The 7,074-nt window shown below is 39.9% G+C and overlaps 1 long non-coding RNA gene across 1 annotated transcript; it reads right to left on the bottom strand.

Annotated features, from left to right (window-relative positions):
- Positions 1-4,014: 4,014 nt before the first annotated feature.
- On the bottom strand, positions 4,015-5,382 carry LOC117547260. Its single transcript, XR_004569150.1, has 3 exons — positions 5,186-5,382; positions 4,645-4,720; positions 4,015-4,219 (listed from the first exon to the last, which is right to left on the bottom strand). It is a non-coding gene; the product is annotated as an uncharacterized LOC117547260 (long non-coding RNA).
- Positions 5,383-7,074: the final 1,692 nt, after the last annotated feature.

Below are 7,074 nucleotides of genomic sequence, written 5' to 3'. Positions count from 1 at the left end.
TGTGCAAGATAACGTTTATGTAGCGTTTCTTTATTGTCGAAATGATGACATTTCATAACGGGACTGGAAAACGTTTTAAAAGTTATTATATTGTTTCAGATAATAATAATGATAATTAATTCTATTTAGGGGCGCCTTTCAAAGCACCCAAGGACACCTTACAATTCATAACATATTCCAAGGAAAGGTTTTAAGACAGTACAAAGAATACAGTCCGGGTGATGTTTTTTATGTGGGGTGCAGATGAGAGAGCTGTCCAGAATGACACCAAGATGTTGTGTTTGAGTTCTTGATAAGCCATGAAAAGAGTAAAATAAGTGTCTCCTGTTCACCAAAACATACCCATCTGTTATGGAAAAAGAAAGTATTCTAAAAGTAATCTGAATACATTTTTAAGACACGTAACTGTAACTGTATTCTGATTCATTTCAGAGCATGTATTAAGTAACTGATTACATTTACAAAGTAACCCTCCCAACCCTGCCTAGAAGTGATCCTTCGTTAGCGTGAAGAGTCTGCTAAGCTTTATGCGGTCCACAGTACCTGAGCGTGGAAAGTATTCCAAAAGTAATCTGAATACTATTTATAAAATTCTGGGCTATATAAAAATCGCTGGCCCGCGATAGTGTCTATTGGTTACATGTCGGCCCTTGGACAAATGTAGTTGGTGATCCCTGCTGTAGGGAGTAAGGGTGTGTTCACACCTAATAGTCCGTTTTCTGGTGGGCACCAGACCACAGTTTGTTACATTGTTTCATTTTTCAGAAGGTTCGGTTTGCGTTCACACGGGCAAAACTCAAACGGACTATAAACTTTAAACACAAGTCATGTGCTCGGAAATGCTGTTCAACCATTGGTCAGACATTAAGGGGGTAAAAACGCAAATCCCGGCAATTTCTAGCGGAGACTCCGCCATGGAGCATCGGCACTTTCGGCAGGTTATTCTCATGCTGCTGTTAGTCTGGAGATCAATACACACTAGCGGCCCGCGCATATGATTATATAATCAGACAACGTCCGTTAAAAAACATTATTACATGGCTTTGTTGAATACTCAATTCTGATTGGTCAATTCAAAACACGTGACACGTTTTTAATCCAGAACAGACAGACCGATTTCAAGGATTTATTGACCGTTGTTAAGGACGCTCACATCTGCACAAAGAAGTCCGTTCGATTTAACTGTATACAGTTTGGCTGAAACTAACTGACCAGACAAGAGCGACAAGAAAACAGCGGAGAAGTAACGGGCAGAAACCCTCCTTTTTACGCAGCGGTCCAGACATAGACATCAGACGGCGACACATATTCAGTGTGCAGTTACTTTGGCATTAGGGCAGGGATATCTAGATACTTTCCAAGGTTTGACATAATGAATTGTGCTACTTTTAAAGCAAGCAATGATGTTTTCAAATCTGTAATCAAAAAGATCCTCAAAAACGCTATCGAAGCAGTTCCTGCCGTTGCTACGTTAGTTCAAACAGTAACAACGGACTATTTTTCTTAGCGGATGCATGTCAATTTAAATCAATACAACTATTTTTTAAATCAATAAAATCATTTTCTAAATCCACAAAAGCATTTAAATTAATATTGGGAGTCATGTCGTTACTTTGTTGAGAATGTGGCCATGTAATAAGTGTTACATGAGACGTTCTGCAGAGGAGGGGCGTTTCACCGACGACAGGTGTTCTTACTTTTATGTAGCTGACAGAGAATTGTTACTTTACACGACACTGTTCAACACTTAATTCTGCTTTACTCTTTAACTAAACAACCGCGGATGTCTTGAAAGACTCTTTCGCCAAAGATTTTTGAAGATATCTGCGTTCTTGTGACACGTAAATACTGCGCTTCCTATGTTTTGGTGCGGACTGCGTTCACACCAGCAATGAACCGCTCCAGAGTTCGCAAGCAAGCGCTCCGAGACCACCTATTTTAGCGGACCAGAGTCCGGTTGTTTAGTTCACTTAAGAGGTCTCGGACTGCGTTCACACCGACCCAAATGAACCGCACCAAGCGGCTAAACGCACCAGGGTTCGATTCAACCTGACTATACAAGGCAGGTGTGAACGCACCCTAAAACTCTCCCAAAACGCCTCGTTGGAGATTTCTCTTTTTCTTCCTGGGTACTCTGACGTGGGGATACCCAGAAGCCACACCCTCTGCTAGCCTTTCACGAAACAAAGCTTCCCAAACCTTTCAGCGATGCATGCCGGATATGTACAGTATAGGGCACTGAAGAACGATGCTGTTCCTACTTTGTTTGGACCAGCGGGAGATTCGGGTACACAACCTTTAAGTATTCATTGTTGTTTGTGTATTTATGATGTTTAAAACAAACAAGGTATCTACCACGACTGTTTAAATGGGTAAACGTTTTTCGGGCTACTAAGTTGGGATCGTGGAGAAATGCTCTCCGCAGACCCATTCTCACAGCGTTCTAAACCTTTTTCTTAATCAATATCAAGCCACACTTATTGTTTTTACTTCGGCTGTGAGTGTTTGTGTGTGCTCAGGATGAATTTAGCTTGTTCTCGCTGTATCGCCGAGAGGCTCGTTGCTGCGATCTGCTGATCGCAGCAACGAGCCTCTCAACATCCCGACCAATCAGAGCACACTGGGCTCACAGGGGGGGGGGCAGGAGCTCCAACAATCCGTTTAGGACAGAGAGTGAATACCGGTGAATACACATACTTTACAGAGATGCTGTATGAGAAACCAATGTGAGTTTGGAAAATTGTACAATATAAATCTATTTTAGTATACCTCAACAATGGAATTATGATCAGTAGAAATGGCCATGACATGGGACCTTTAACATTATTATATGCTTACCTTTAACCTTTGTGTGCTGTTTGGGTCATGTGGGACCCATTTTCAGTGTTTACTAAAATAAAATGAATGCGATTTAATTATTTTAACCTGCTTTATTTGGGGGTGGACCTCCCATACTCTTGGGGGGTCCAGGGGCATGCTCCCCCAGGAAGATTTGTTTTTAAATCTTAAGTGAAATGCATCAATCTGGTGCACTTTGAGCACAACATTAATTTATGGATACAGCTCTCAACACTCAGATGAAAGAGAGCTGTATACTTTTCAATAATACAAACATCTTTAGAATATGATCACAACCAATAACAAATCATTTACACTTGTTTATTCTTATCTTATGTTACCTAGTTAGCATTCTTTCTTTTTATTTATGCATATTTTACTAATCACTCTCCTTTTAAACTTTTTTTTTTTTTTTACTGTCCTATAGTACACATTGGAATGATTTCTCATAGCGCATGCGCAACTTTAACCACGCCGCCCAAAAGGCTCGTTCACATTAAGCACGTGAATTTGCGTACACGTAACAGCACCGCGCGTTCATGACAGCATGGTACTGGATTTATATTAACGAGGCGGCAGTTAGCAGCTAGCGGCTAGCTAGTAAATGATGCTAACTTACACATCAATCGTTATGTATTTTATATTACGCTGACATCAGGATCTAGTGATATCCAAGCAACAGAGCTTCATTTAGCATGATACTTGTGTGGGTTGTACATGAAACCACTTGGTAATATATACAAATGTATATGTTGAAGCCTGTTATGATCAATTGTGAGTTAAAACTTTATCTAAAAAGTAAAGCTGATGATGGATTACTGTGGTGGAGTTAAAATAACAATATCCTATTTCTTTTTGAAATGTGATGGAGTAAAAGGATAGTAACTGTGATTATTCATGTTAAGTAGCCCACAAATAACTAAAACGTATAATACTTGAAGGAAAGGTGTAAAATGTTCCCATAAATACCAATATCACAGTACAACACCCCTTGTTGTTAAATACCAACCATGTGTATATATATATATATATATATATAAATATATATATATATAAATATATATATATATAAATATATATATATCTATATATATATATATATAAATATATATATATATATATATATATAAATAAATATATATATATATAACACCTTTGATGTTGCCAAGGTAGTTGCCGCCACAGTGGATGAGCAGGACATCCGGGACTGTTCTTCCCCTCAAGGACTAATAGAAAAAGGGAAGAAGGTTCCTCCACCTCAGACCACCCTTGCCAAACCACCACACACGGCAATTGAGACCCAGGTTGCTTCCCATGGTGTGTCTGGCTCTTTCTTCCCCACGTCTAATGTAGCTGCTTCCTATTATCCACACATTGGGACCTAGATAGAATAACATATATTGAAAAAGTGGTTACTGGTGATCATCTTTTAGAAAAAGGTGGTACATGTAGCCTGAGTTGTCATATCATTTTCATCATATTTTTAAGACTACACAAGTTTAATTTGTATATTATATTACATATAACTCTATACTTGTATATAGAATTATGATGAAACTTTATAAGGATTAAGATTATATATTAATATTACATTAAATAATGCATGACGATTTCATGCATTATTACGAAGCAGGATGTATCAAGTCACTGACTTTTTGTGATAAGGTCACAATCAACTGATTTCACTTATCAGATGTAAAAATAAGGTACAATATATTTGTTTTTGCCATATGAAAGTAAAGGGTATGCAATCAAAAAATTACTGAAACAAAATGAATACAAATTCTTATAAAAACTATTGAGCACCTTGTCCAAGTATGGCGGGAGGCCCACTTTCCTTCAGCATTTCCTCTCTGGATGTCGATCCGGCTATTTCTGCCATCTATAAATAAAGTACAAATGATTAGCTCTTCACGCCTCTTTAAAATAATATGTGTTCTTGAAGATTCTGTATGCATCGTCGTTTACAATGGTAGGGACATTGCATTGGAAATTAGTTGTGAAAAATATATGTCATTTTTTGTTTTTTCATCTCACATTTATAGATTTTAAATAGAAATATATATATATAAAACGAATTATAAATGCAAAGTCTGGTTTCTAGAAAGTTAGCTAATGCATACAGAGTTAACATTGCAGAACTGCTGGCATGCATACATTTCTAGCATTTTGGTTAACTATGAAAAGTATGGAAAATTACTGTGCAAACACCCAACATTAGCTTAGCCACAGTAGCGGTTGCTGATGAGTGGTTTGGCTTATTTTACTCTTTTATATGAGAACATGTTACATTACATACAGACATTAAGGAGGCAGGTTAGAAAATAAATATGTTTTCGTATCTTACCTTTTGGAGCAAACTGTTGTCGGTTGTTAGCATAGACTGTATGAAGCGTTGTCTCTTTAGCCTCAGTGACGTAACAGTGAACACTGAACGTGACCGCGTGTGAAGGGGGAGGTGCTGAACACGTCACATCACATGAACGTGCCGGGCAGCGCGGTCCCGTGGGTTAGATGCGCGTTCATAATGCCGAGGGAAATAACTCTCAGAATAACGTTATTAGCACATTTTTACAATTTGAGGAATGAATGTTTTTAATAAGGGCTATACAAGTCTTCATACTGGGTTGTTTATTTAGTTTTAAAAAAATTATCCAACGAGTTACAGACCACTCTTTCCCCATGTAAGTCAATGGGAAAAAGTGTTTCCGGGCCCAGCAACCAAACGGAAGTGTAGTACCGCCGTTTGGCCACTACGAATATTCTCATCATACTCCGGCGCACTTCCTGGGGGCTTGCCGTTGACGGCCGGCCGGCCCTTTAAAATAGTTTAACGTCATCATTTAAATTGCGCTGACGGCCGACAGAGGGCGACAGCGGCCGCTAATGCAGTTGTGTGGTTCTTATCTGTCAAATAATCACACAAGAAGAAGAAAAAAGACCGGCCACACGAAGAGAAGGGATTTGACGCCGCGGCAGACAGGGGGAATGAGAAAACATGGATACAAATCAAAGAAAACGAAAAGAAAAAGGTGGGGCCGAGAAGGCAAGAGAGAAAAAGGTGAAGTCACTCGCAGGTGAAGCATATCAATGTCGCAAATTGACAGACCTTTTTGGCAGCAGCGCTGCTACAAGCACTATCAGCAGCAGCTTAGAACAAGTGCAAGATGATGAAGAGAATTATGAGGGCGCGAGTTCAGATATACAGCCAGCCTCCTGCGTTCATGATGAGGGACAGAGAGTTAAGCTGGTGTAACCCCCAAAACACACCAGGAGCGTCTGCGCCGCGTTACGTTGCGGCTGCGCCACGCTGCGACCTCCTCCTGCGACAACACACACCAGACGCGTTTCAAAACGTTGCGGAAGCGGAGCGTCGTGTGTGCAGCCTCGCAGTTGTTGTTGATTTTGGAATATTTCCTGGACATTTGTACTTCTACAAGTAAGTAGGCTATACGTAGTTAAATGGTTTATGTTTGTGTCTGTTTAAATCGTGTTTATTGTTATTTCCTATTTTGTTATGTTGTAGACTACAGACACAGTTAATAATAATTGTAATATTCCAGTTATAAACGACATGAATCAAAGATGTGTTGCTGTATTTTAGTGGTAAAAAAATATGCATTCATCATCATAATTATTCTATATATATATATCATTTACAGTGCCTGTAAACCGGAGGAGAACGCTGGCATGTATTCTCCTACTTGAAAGACTACGGGGGGATGGGGGGAGGAGTTTACCTTACGGCTGCGCCGCGGCAAAAATAGGATTCATCCTAATTTTAGAGAAGCGCTGCGCCGAGCCGCTTCTGGGACGCGTCTGAGCCGTAACGCGGCGCGTGTGGTGTAATAGCACCCATTGACTAGAGTGGCCGCGATCCTTACGACCGCCGCGGCGCGGCCGTAACACGACGCAGACGCTCCTGGTGTGTTTTGTGCCAGCTCAACTGGCACATACAAGTGCAAGAGGTGGGTGAGAATTATCCCTTGAACTCAGTGGCGTTTTCTCCTGGAGGCCAAGGGAAGCCAGGCTTCCCCTGTTTTTTTGGATTGTAGTTATAATTTTAATAAATAAATAAAAACTAATGAATAGCAATTTGAAATATGTCCGCAATGATAAGAGCAATGTGTATACAAAGTTTCGTGAATATCGGAAAAACTATATGCGAGTAGTTTGGAGTAATTTGTGACATGTAAATCGTCAAAAATGGAAAATGCTCCGTTCGCTTACGAGCTC

The sequence above is a fragment of the Gymnodraco acuticeps genome, unplaced genomic scaffold, assembly GCF_902827175.1.
Source record: "Gymnodraco acuticeps unplaced genomic scaffold, fGymAcu1.1, whole genome shotgun sequence".
NCBI lineage: Eukaryota > Metazoa > Chordata > Actinopteri > Perciformes > Bathydraconidae > Gymnodraco > Gymnodraco acuticeps.
The sequence above is the reverse complement of the archived record's forward strand: the minus strand, read 5'-3'. Positions and strand labels throughout refer to the sequence as shown.